General features: G+C 34.8%; 1 protein-coding gene across 1 annotated transcript in view; it reads right to left on the bottom strand.

Moving 5' to 3' along the window:
- LOC148823415 (BMP/retinoic acid-inducible neural-specific protein 3-like) overlaps window positions 1-13,266 on the bottom strand; it is a 186,327-nt gene that overhangs the window by 134,497 nt on the left and 38,564 nt on the right. The window lies entirely within an intron of this gene.

Here is a 13,266-nt window from a genome sequence, read left to right as displayed (position 1 = left end):
TGTCATTTTTTGTGAGCCACACACCTGTCAGGCAAACATAGACAACACTGAATGTTTTGAAAACAGCCTTTCTACATGCTGAATCCTCTTATTTTATGAGGTTTAAAACAAACTAAATGGAAAGTATATCCAAACTTTAGTGGTAAATGTAATCCTAACGAGTAAACGGCAAAAATCATGCTCATTTAATATACCATTTCAGCAGTAGGTTGTAAAAACCTACATAATGCAGAATTAAAATAGATTGAAAGCAGACACATTAAAAGTACTGAAATACTGCTAGTGTGAATGTTTCTGAACAATTTGTACTCATTTAGCTAACATTTGTAGCACTTTTTCAGCAGGCCAGGATTTTGAAATTTGTTCTAGAAGTGCCCGAGCTAGGGTTAGGGTTAGGGTTTGACAGCACCTAGACATATTTTGAGGCATTTGTTGTGCATTAGGATGCATTTGAAATGCAGGAAAGTTGATGGTTTTAAGTTTCCTTGAAAATTTAATTTTTCCCCAATTTGTCATTTTTTGTGAGCCCCACACCTGTGAGGAAAACACAGTCAACGCTGAATGTTTTGAAAACAGCCTTTCTACATGCTGAATCTTCTTATTTTATGTGGCTTAAAACAAACTAAATGGAAAGTATATCCAAACTTTAGTGGTAAATGTAATCCTAACCAGTAAACCGCAAAAATCATGCTAATTTAATATACCGTTTCAGCAGTAGGTTGCAAAAACCTACATAAGGCAGAATTAAAATAGATTGAAAGCAGACACATTTAAAGTACTGAAATACTGCTAGTGTGAATGTTTCTGAACAATTTGTAATCCTTTAGCTAACTTTTGTGGCACTTTTCAGCAGGCCAGGATTTTGAAATTTGTTCTAGAAGTGCCCGAGCTAGGGTTAGGGTTAGGGTTTGACAGCACCTAGACATATTCTGATGCATTTGTTGTTCATTAGGATGCATTTGAAATGCAGGAAAGGTGTTGGTTTTAAGTTTCCTTGAAAATTTAATTTTTCCCCATTTTGTCATTTTTTGTGAGCCACACACCTGTCAGGCAAACACAGTCAACACTGAATGTTTTGAAAACAGCCTTTCTACATGCTGAATTCTCTTATTTTATGTGGTTTAAAACAAACTAAATGGAAAGTATATCCAAACTTTAGTGGTAAATGTAATCCTAACCAGTAAACGGCAAAAAACATTCTCATTTAATATACCATTTCAGCAGCAGGTTGCAAAAACCTACATAATGCAGAATTAAAATAGATTGAAAGCAGACACATTTAAAGTACTGAAATACTGCTAGTGTGAATGTTTCTGAACAACAATTTGTACTCATTTAGGTAACTTTTGTAGCACTTTTTCAACAGGACAGGATTTTGAAATTTGTTCTAGAAGTGCCCGAGCTAGGGTTAGGGTTAGGGTTTGACAGCACCTAGACATATTCTAATGCATTTGTTGTGCATTAGGATGCATTTGAAGTGCAGGAAAGGTGTTGGTTTTAAGTTTCCTTGAAAATTTAATTTTTCCCCAATTTGTCATTTTTTGTGAGCCACACACCTGTCAAGCAAACACAGTCAACACTGAATGTTTTGAAAACAGCCTTTCTACATGCTGAATCTTCTTATTTTATGTGGCTTAAAACAAACTAAATGGAAAGTATATCCAAACTTTAGTGGTAAATGTAATCCTAACCAGTAAACGGCAAAAAACATTCTCATTTAATATACCATTTCAGCAGCAGGTTGCAAAAACCTACATAATGCAGAATTAAAATAGATTGAAAGCAGACACATGTAAAGTACTGAAATACTGCTAGTGTGAATGTTTCTGAACAACAATTTGTACTCATTTAGCTAACTTTTGTAGCACTTCTTCAGCAGGCCAGGATTTTGAAATTTGTTCTAGAAGTGCCCGAGCTAGGGTTAGGGTTAGGGTTTCACAGCACCTAGACATATTCTGATGCATTTGTTGTGCATTTGGATGCATTTGAAATGCAGGAAAGGTGTTGGTTTTAAGTTTCCTTGAAAATTTAATTTTTCCCCATTTTGTCATTTTTTGTGAGCCACACACCTGTCAGACAAACACATTCGACACTGAATGTTTTGAAAACAGCTTTTCTACATGCTGAATCCTCTTATTTTATGTTTTTTAAAACAAACTAAATGGAAAGTATATCCAAACTTTAGTGGTAAATGTAATCCTAACCAGTAAACGGCAAAAAACATGCTCATTTAATATACAATTTCAGCATTAGGTTGCAAAAACCTACATAAGGCAGAATTAAAATAGATTGAAGGCAGATACCTTTAAAGTACTGAAATACTGCTAGTGTGAATGTTTCTGAGCAATTTGTAATCCTTTAGCTAACTTTTGTAGCACTTTTTCAGCAGGCCAGGATTTTGAAATTTATTCTAGAAGTGCCCGAGCTAGGGTTAGGGTTAGGGTTTGACAGCACCTAGACATATTCTGATGCATTTGTTGTGCATTTGGATGCATTTGAAATGCAGGAAAGGTGTTGGTTTTAAGTTTCCTTGAAAATTTAATTTTTCCCCATTTTGTCATTTTTTGTGAGCCACACACCTGTCAGACAAACACATTCGACACTCAATGTTTTGAAAACAGCTTTTCTACATGCTGAATCCTCTTATTTTATGTTGTTTAAAACAAACTAAATGGAAAGTATATCCAAACTTTAGTGGTAAATGTAATCCCAACCAGTAAACGGCAAAAAACATGCTCATTTAATATACAATTTCAGCAGTAGGTTGCAAAAACCTACATAAGGCAGAATTAAAATAGATTGAAGGCAGATACCTTTAAAGTACTGAAATACTGCTAGTGTGAATGTTTCTGAGCAATTTGTAATCCTTTAGCTAACTTTTGTAGCACTTTTTCAGCAGGCCAGGATTTTGAAATTTGTTCTACAAGTGCCCGAGCTAGGGTTAGGGTTAGGGTTTGACAGCACCTAGACATATTCTGATGCATTTGTTGTTCATTAGGATGCATTTGAAATGCAGGAAAGGTGTTGGTTTTTTGTTTCCTTGAAAATTTAATTTTTCCCCATTTTGTCATTTTTTTTGAGCCACACACCTGTCAGGCAAACACAGTCAACACTGAATGTTTTGAAAACAGCCTTTCTACATGCTGAATCCTCTTATTTTATGTGGTTTAAAACAAACTAAATGGAAAGTATATCCAAACTTTAGTGGTAAATGTAATCCTAACCAGTAAACGGCAAAAAACATTCTCATTTAATATACCATTTCAGCAGCAGGTTGCAAAAACCTACATAATGCAGAATTAAAATAGATTGAAAGCAGACACATTTAAAGTACTGAAATACTGCTAGTGTGAATGTTTCTGAACAACAATTTGTACTCATTTAGCTAACTTTTGTAGCACTTTTTCAACAGGCCAGGATTTTGAAATTTGTTCTAGAAGTGCCCGAGCTAGGGTTAGGGTTAGGGTTTGACAGCACCTAGACATATTCTAATGCATTTGTTGTGCATTAGGATGCATTTGAAATGCAGGAAAGGTGTTGGTTTTAAGTTTCCTTGAAAATTTAATTTTTCCCCAATTTGTCATTTTTTGTGAGCCACACACCTGTGAGGCAAACACAGTCAACACTGAATGTTTTGAAAACAGCCTTTCTACATGCTGAATCTTCTTATTTTATGTGGCTTAAAACAAACTAAATGGAAAGTATATCCAAACTTTAGTGGTAAATGTAATCCTAACCAGTAAACGGCAAAAAACTTTCTCATTTAATATACCATTTCAGCAGCAGGTTGCAAAAACCTACATAATGCAGAATTAAAATAGATTGAAAGCAGACACATTTAAAGTACTGAAATACTGCTAGTGTGAATGTTTCTGAACAACAATTTGTACTCATTTAGCTAACTTTTGTAGCACTTTTTCAGCAGGCCAGGATTTTGAAGTTTGTTCTAGAAGTGCCCGAGCTAGGGTTAGGGTTAGGGTTTGACAGCACCTAGACATATTCTGTTGCATTTGTTGTGCATTTGGATGCATTTGAAATGCAGGAAAGGTGTTGGTTTTAAGTTTCCTTGAAAATTTAATTTTTTCCCATTTTGTCATTTTTTGTGAGCCACACACCTGTCAGACAAACACATTCGACACTGAATGTTTTGAAAACAGCTTTTCTACATGCTGAATCCTCTTATTTTATGTTGTTTAAAACAAACTAAATGGAAAGTATATCCAAACTTTAGTGGTAAATGTAATCCTAACCAGTAAACGACAAAAAACATGCTCATTTAATATACAATTTCAGCATTAGGTTGCAAAAACCTACATAAGGCAGAATTAAAATAGATTGAAGGCAGATACCTTTAAAGTACTGAAATACTGCTAGTGTGAATGTTTCTGAGCAATTTGTAATCCTTTAGCTAACTTTTGTAGCACTTTTTCAGCAGGCCAGGATTTTGAAATTTGTTCTAGAAGTGCCCGAGCTAGGGTTAGGGTTAGGGTTTGACAGCACCTAGACATAATCTGATGCATTTGTTGTGCATTAGGATGCATTTAAAATACAGGAAAGGTGTTGGTTTTAAGTTTCCTTGAAAATTTAATTTTTCCCTATTTTGTCATTTTTTGTGAGCCACACACCTGTCAGGCAAACATAGACAACACTGAATGTTTTGAAAACAGCCTTTCTACATGCTGAATCCTCTTATTTTATGTGGTTTAAAACAAACTAAATGGAAAGTATATCCAAACTTTAGTGGTAAATGTAATCCTAACGAGTAAACGGCAAAAATCATGCTCATTTAATATACCATTTCAGCAGTAGGTTGTAAAAACCTACATAATGCAGAATTAAAATAGATTGAAAGCAGACACATTAAAAGTACTGAAATACTGCTAGTGTGAATGTTTCTGAACAATTTGTACTCATTTAGCTAACTTTTGTAGCACTTTTTCAGCAGGCCAGGATTTTGAAATTTGTTCTACAAGTGCCCGAGCTAGGGTTAGGGTTAGGGTTTGACAGCACCTAGACATATTCTGATGCATTTGTTGAGCAATAGGATGCATTTAAAATACAGGAAAGGTGTTGGTTTTAAGTTTCCTTGAAAATTTAATTTTTCCCCATTTTGTCATTTTTTGTGAGCCACACACCTGTCAGACAAACACATTCGACACTCAATGTTTTGAAAACAGCTTTTCTACATGCTGAATCCTCTTATTTTATGGTGTTTAAAACAAACTAAATGGAAAGTATATCCAAACTTTAGTGGTAAATGTAATCCTAACCAGTAAACGGCAAAAAACATGCTCATTTAATATACAATTTCAGCAGTAGGTTGCAAAAACCTACATAAGGCAGAATTAAAATAGATTGAAGGCAGATACCTTTAAAGTACTGAAATACTGCTAGTGTGAATGTTTCTGAGCAATTTGTAATCCTTTAGCTAACTTTTGTAGCACTTTTTCAGCAGGCCAGGATTTTGAAATTTGTTCTACAAGTGCCCGAGCTAGGGTTAGGGTTAGGGTTTGACAGCACCTAGACATATTCTGATGCATTTGTTGTTCATTATGATGCATTTGAAATGCAGGAAAGGTGTTGGTTTTTTGTTTCCTTGAAAATTTAATTTTTCCCCATTTTGTCATTTTTTTTGAGCCACACACCTGTCAGTCAAACACAGCCAACACTGAATGTTTTGAAAACAGCCTTTCTACATGCTGAATCCTCTTATTTTATGTGGTTTAAAACAAACTAAATGGAAAGTATATCCAAACTTTAGTGGTAAATGTAATCCTAACCAGTAAACGGCAAAAAACATTCTCATTTAATATACCATTTCAGCAGCAGGTTGCAAAAACCTACATAATGCAGAATTAAAATAGATTGAAAGCAGATACATTAAAAGTACTGAAATACTGCTACTGTGAATGTTTCTGAAAAATTTATACTCATTTAGCTAACATTTGTAGCACTTTTTCAGCAGGCCAGGATTTTGAAATTTGTTCTAGAAGTGCCCGAGCTAGGGTTAGGGTTAGGGTTTGACAGCACCTAGTCATATTCTGATGCATTTGTTGTGCATTAGGATGCATTTGAAATGCAGGAAAGGTGTTGGTTTTAAGTTTCCTTGAAAATTTAATTTTTCCCCAATTTGTCATTTTTTGTGAGCCACACACCTGTCAGGAAAACACAGTCAACACTGAATGTTTTGAAAACAGCCTTTCTACATGCTGAATCTTCTTATTTTATGTGGCTTAAAACAAACTAAATGGAAAGTATATCCAAACTTTAGTGGTAAATGTAATCCTAACCAGTAAACGGCAAAAAACATTCTAATTTAATATACCATTTCAGCAGAAGGTTGCAAAAACCTACATAATGCAGATTTAAAATAGATTGAAAGTAGACACATTTAAAGTACTGAAATACTGCTAGTGTGAATGTTTCTGAACAATTTGTAATCCTTTAGCTAACTTTTGTAGCACTTTTTCAGCAGGCCAGGATTTTGAAATTTGTTCTAGAAGTGCCCGAGCTAGGGTTAGGGTTAGGGTTTGACAGCACCTAAACATATTCTGATGCATTTGTTGTGCATTAGGATGCATTTGAAATGCAGGAAAGGTGTTGGTTTTAAGTTTCCTTGAAAATTTAATTTTTCCCCATTTTGTCATTTTTTGTGAGCCCCACACCTGTGAGGCAAACACAGTCAACACTGAATGTTTTGAAAACAGCCTTTCTACATGCTGAATCTTCTTATTTTATGTGGCTTAAAACAAACTAAATGGAAAGTATATCCAAGCTTTAGTGGTAAATGTAATCCTAACCAGTAAACGGCAAAAAACATTCTCATTTAATATACCATTTCAGCAGTAGGTTGCAAAAACCTACATAAGGCAGAATTAAAATAGATTGAAAGCAGATACATTAAAAGTACTGAAATACTGCTAGTGTGAATGTTTCTGAACAATTTGTACTCATTTAGCTAACATTTGTAGCACTTTTTCAGCAGGCCAGGATTTTGAAATTTGTTCTACAAGTGCCCGAGCTAGGGTTAGGGTTAGGGTTTGACAGCACCTAGACATATTTTGAGGCAGTTGTTGTGCATTAGGATGCATTTGAAATGCAGGAAAGTTGATGGTTTTAAGTTTCCTTGAAAATTTAATTTTTCCCTATTTTGTCATTTTTTGTGAGCCACACACCTGTCAGGCAAACATAGACAACACTGAATGTTTTGAAAACAGCCTTTCTACATGCTGAATCCTCTTATTTTATGAGGTTTAAAACAAACTAAATGGAAAGTATATCCAAACTTTAGTGGTAAATGTAATCCTAACGAGTAAACGGCAAAAATCATGCTCATTTAATATACCATTTCAGCAGTAGGTTGTAAAAACCTACATAATGCAGAATTAAAATAGATTGAAAGCAGACACATTAAAAGTACTGAAATACTGCTAGTGTGAATGTTTCTGAACAATTTGTACTCATTTAGCTAACATTTGTAGCACTTTTTCAGCAGGCCAGGATTTTGAAATTTGTTCTAGAAGTGCCCGAGCTAGGGTTAGGGTTAGGGTTTGACAGCACCTAGACATATTTTGAGGCATTTGTTGTGCATTAGGATGCATTTGAAATGCAGGAAAGTTGATGGTTTTAAGTTTCCTTGAAAATTTAATTTTTCCCCAATTTGTCATTTTTTGTGAGCCCCACACCTGTGAGGAAAACACAGTCAACGCTGAATGTTTTGAAAACAGCCTTTCTACATGCTGAATCTTCTTATTTTATGTGGCTTAAAACAAACTAAATGGAAAGTATATCCAAACTTTAGTGGTAAATGTAATCCTAACCAGTAAACCGCAAAAATCATGCTAATTTAATATACCGTTTCAGCAGTAGGTTGCAAAAACCTACATAAGGCAGAATTAAAATTGATTGAAAGCAGATACCTTTAAAGTACTGAAATACTGCTAGTGTGAATGTTTCTGAACAATTTGTAATCCTTTAGCTAACTTTTGTGGCACTTTTCAGCAGGCCAGGATTTTGAAATTTGTTCTAGAAGTGCCCGAGCTAGGGTTAGGGTTAGGGTTTGACAGCACCTAGACATATTCTGATGCATTTGTTGTTCATTAGGATGCATTTGAAATGCAGGAAAGGTGTTGGTTTTAAGTTTCCTTGAAAATTTAATTTTTCCCCATTTTGTCATTTTTTGTGAGCCACACACCTGTCAGGCAAACACAGTCAACACTGAATGTTTTGAAAACAGCCTTTCTACATGCTGAATTCTCTTATTTTATGTGGTTTAAAACAAACTAAATGGAAAGTATATCCAAACTTTAGTGGTAAATGTAATCCTAACCAGTAAACGGCAAAAAACATTCTCATTTAATATACCATTTCAGCAGCAGGTTGCAAAAACCTACATAATGCAGAATTAAAATAGATTGAAAGCAGACACATTTAAAGTACTGAAATACTGCTAGTGTGAATGTTTCTGAACAACAATTTGTACTCATTTAGGTAACTTTTGTAGCACTTTTTCAACAGGCCAGGATTTTGAAATTTGTTCTAGAAGTGCCCGAGCTAGGGTTAGGGTTAGGGTTTGACAGCACCTAGACATATTCTAATGCATTTGTTGTGCATTAGGATGCATTTGAAGTGCAGGAAAGGTGTTGGTTTTAAGTTTCCTTGAAAATTTAATTTTTCCCCAATTTGTCATTTTTTGTGAGCCACACACCTGTCAGGCAAACACAGTCAACACTGAATGTTTTGAAAACAGCTTTTCTACATGCTGAATCCTCTTATTTTATGTTTTTTAAAACAAACTAAATGGAAAGTATATCCAAACTTTAGTGGTAAATGTAATCCTAACCAGTAAACGGCAAAAAACATGCTCATTTAATATACAATTTCAGCATTAGGTTGCAAAAACCTACATAAGGCAGAATTAAAATAGATTGAAGGCAGATACCTTTAAAGTACTGAAATACTGCTAGTGTGAATGTTTCTGAGCAATTTGTAATCCTTTAGCTAACTTTTGTAGCACTTTTTCAGCAGGCCAGGATTTTGAAATTTATTCTAGAAGTGCCCGAGCTAGGGTTAGGGTTAGGGTTTGACAGCACCTAGACATATTCTGATGCATTTGTTGTGCATTTGGATGCATTTGAAATGCAGGAAAGGTGTTGGTTTTAAGTTTCCTTGAAAATTTAATTTTTCCCCATTTTGTCATTTTTTGTGAGCCACACACCTGTCAGACAAACACATTCGACACTCAATGTTTTGAAAACAGCTTTTCTACATGCTGAATCCTCTTATTTTATGTTGTTTAAAACAAACTAAATGGAAAGTATATCCAAACTTTAGTGGTAAATGTAATCCCAACCAGTAAACGGCAAAAAACATGCTCATTTAATATACAATTTCAGCAGTAGGTTGCAAAAACCTACATAAGGCAGAATTAAAATAGATTGAAGGCAGATACCTTTAAAGTACTGAAATACTGCTAGTGTGAATGTTTCTGAGCAATTTGTAATCCTTTAGCTAACTTTTGTAGCACTTTTTCAGCAGGCCAGGATTTTGAAATTTGTTCTACAAGTGCCCGAGCTAGGGTTAGGGTTAGGGTTTGACAGCACCTAGACATATTCTGATGCATTTGTTGTTCATTAGGATGCATTTGAAATGCAGGAAAGGTGTTGGTTTTTTGTTTCCTTGAAAATTTAATTTTTCCCCATTTTGTCATTTTTTTTGAGCCACACACCTGTCAGGCAAACACAGTCAACACTGAATGTTTTGAAAACAGCCTTTCTACATGCTGAATCCTCTTATTTTATGTGGTTTAAAACAAACTAAATGGAAAGTATATCCAAACTTTAGTGGTAAATGTAATCCTAACCAGTAAACGGCAAAAAACATTCTCATTTAATATACCATTTCAGCAGCAGGTTGCAAAAACCTACATAATGCAGAATTAAAATAGATTGAAAGCAGACACATGTAAAGTACTGAAATACTGCTAGTGTGAATGTTTCTGAACAACAATTTGTACTCATTTAGCTAACTTTTGTAGCACTTCTTCAGCAGGCCAGGATTTTGAAATTTGTTCTAGAAGTGCCCGAGCTAGGGTTAGGGTTAGGGTTTCACAGCACCTAGACATATTCTGATGCATTTGTTGTGCATTTGGATGCATTTGAAATGCAGGAAAGGTGTTGGTTTTAAGTTTCCTTGAAAATTTAATTTTTCCCCATTTTGTCATTTTTTGTGAGCCACACACCTGTCAGACAAACACATTCGACACTCAATGTTTTGAAAACAGCTTTTCTACATGCTGAATCCTCTTATTTTATGTTTTTTAAAACAAACTAAATGGAAAGTATATCCAAACTTTAGTGGTAAATGTAATCCTAACCAGTAAACGGCAAAAAACATGCTCATTTAATATACAATTTCAGCATTAGGTTGCAAAAACCTACATAAGGCAGAATTAAAATAGATTGAAGGCAGATACCTTTAAAGTACTGAAATACTGCTAGTGTGAATGTTTCTGAGCAATTTGTAATCCTTTAGCTAACTTTTGTAGCACTTTTTCAGCAGGCCAGGATTTTGAAATTTATTCTAGAAGTGCCCGAGCTAGGGTTAGGGTTAGGGTTTGACAGCACCTAGACATATTCTGATGCATTTGTTGTGCATTTGGATGCATTTGAAATGCAGGAAAGGTGTTGGTTTTAAGTTTCCTTGAAAATTTAATTTTTCCCCATTTTGTCATTTTTTGTGAGCCACACACCTGTCAGACAAACACATTCGACACTCAATGTTTTGAAAACAGCTTTTCTACATGCTGAATCCTCTTATTTTATGTTGTTTAAAACAAACTAAATGGAAAGTATATCCAAACTTTAGTGGTAAATGTAATCCCAACCAGTAAACGGCAAAAAACATGCTCATTTAATATACAATTTCAGCAGTAGGTTGCAAAAACCTACATAAGGCAGAATTAAAATAGATTGAAGGCAGATACCTTTAAAGTACTGAAATACTGCTAGTGTGAATGTTTCTGAGCAATTTGTAATCCTTTAGCTAACTTTTGTAGCACTTTTTCAGCAGGCCAGGATTTTGAAATTTGTTCTACAAGTGCCCGAGCTAGGGTTAGGGTTAGGGTTTGACAGCACCTAGACATATTCTGATGCATTTGTTGTTCATTAGGATGCATTTGAAATGCAGGAAAGGTGTTGGTTTTTTGTTTCCTTGAAAATTTAATTTTTCCCCATTTTGTCATTTTTTTTGAGCCACACACCTGTCAGGCAAACACAGTCAACACTGAATGTTTTGAAAACAGCCTTTCTACATGCTGAATCCTCTTATTTTATGTGGTTTAAAACAAACTAAATGGAAAGTATATCCAAACTTTAGTGGTAAATGTAATCCTAACCAGTAAACGGCAAAAAACATTCTCATTTAATATACCATTTCAGCAGCAGGTTGCAAAAACCTACATAATGCAGAATTAAAATAGATTGAAAGCAGACACATGTAAAGTACTGAAATACTGCTAGTGTGAATGTTTCTGAACAACAATTTGTACTCATTTAGCTAACTTTTGTAGCACTTCTTCAGCAGGCCAGGATTTTGAAATTTGTTCTAGAAGTGCCCGAGCTAGGGTTAGGGTTAGGGTTTCACAGCACCTAGACATATTCTGATGCATTTGTTGTGCATTTGGATGCATTTGAAATGCAGGAAAGGTGTTGGTTTTAAGTTTCCTTGAAAATTTAATTTTTCCCCATTTTGTCATTTTTTGTGAGCCACACACCTGTCAGACAAACACATTCGACACTCAATGTTTTGAAAACAGCTTTTCTACATGCTGAATCCTCTTATTTTATGTTTTTTAAAACAAACTAAATGGAAAGTATATCCAAACTTTAGTGGTAAATGTAATCCTAACCAGTAAACGGCAAAAAACATGCTCATTTAATATACAATTTCAGCATTAGGTTGCAAAAACCTACATAAGGCAGAATTAAAATAGATTGAAGGCAGATACCTTTAAAGTACTGAAATACTGCTAGTGTGAATGTTTCTGAGCAATTTGTAATCCTTTAGCTAACTTTTGTAGCACTTTTTCAGCAGGCCAGGATTTTGAAATTTATTCTAGAAGTGCCCGAGCTAGGGTTAGGGTTAGGGTTTGACAGCACCTAGACATATTCTGATGCATTTGTTGTGCATTTGGATGCATTTGAAATGCAGGAAAGGTGTTGGTTTTAAGTTTCCTTGAAAATTTAATTTTTCCCCATTTTGTCATTTTTTGTGAGCCACACACCTGTCAGACAAACACATTCGACACTCAATGTTTTGAAAACAGCTTTTCTACATGCTGAATCCTCTTATTTTATGTTGTTTAAAACAAACTAAATGGAAAGTATATCCAAACTTTAGTGGTAAATGTAATCCCAACCAGTAAACGGCAAAAAACATGCTCATTTAATATACCATTTCAGCAGCAGGTTGCAAAAACCTACATAATGCAGAATTAAAATAGATTGAAAGCAGACACATTTAAAGTACTGAAATACTGCTAGTGTGAATGTTTCTGAACAACAATTTGTACTCATTTAGCTAACTTTTGTAGCACTTTTTCAACAGGCCAGGATTTTGAAATTTGTTCTAGAAGTGCCCGAGCTAGGGTTAGGGTTAGGGTTTGACAGCACCTAGACATATTCTAATGCATTTGTTGTGCATTAGGATGCATTTGAAATGCAGGAAAGGTGTTGGTTTTAAGTTTCCTTGAAAATTTAATTTTTCCCCAATTTGTCATTTTTTGTGAGCCACACACCTGTGAGGCAAACACAGTCAACACTGAATGTTTTGAAAACAGCCTTTCTACATGCTGAATCTTCTTATTTTATGTGGCTTAAAACAAACTAAATGGAAAGTATATCCAAACTTTAGTGGTAAATGTAATCCTAACCAGTAAACGGCAAAAAACTTTCTCATTTAATATACCATTTCAGCAGCAGGTTGCAAAAACCTACATAATGCAGAATTAAAATAGATTGAAAGCAGACACATTTAAAGTACTGAAATACTGCTAGTGTGAATGTTTCTGAACAACAATTTGTACTCATTTAGCTAACTTTTGTAGCACTTTTTCAGCAGGCCAGGATTTTGAAGTTTGTGCTAGAAGTGCCCGAGCTAGGGTTAGGGTTAGGGTTTGACAGCACCTAGACATATTCTGATGCATTTGTTGTGCATTTGGATGCATTTGAAATGCAGGAAAGGTGTTGGTTTTAAGTTTCCTTGAAA

The sequence above is a fragment of the Atractosteus spatula genome, chromosome 11, assembly GCF_055471065.1.
Source record: "Atractosteus spatula isolate fAtrSpa1 chromosome 11, fAtrSpa1.hap1, whole genome shotgun sequence".
NCBI lineage: Eukaryota > Metazoa > Chordata > Actinopteri > Semionotiformes > Lepisosteidae > Atractosteus > Atractosteus spatula.
The sequence above is the reverse complement of the archived record's forward strand: the minus strand, read 5'-3'. Positions and strand labels throughout refer to the sequence as shown.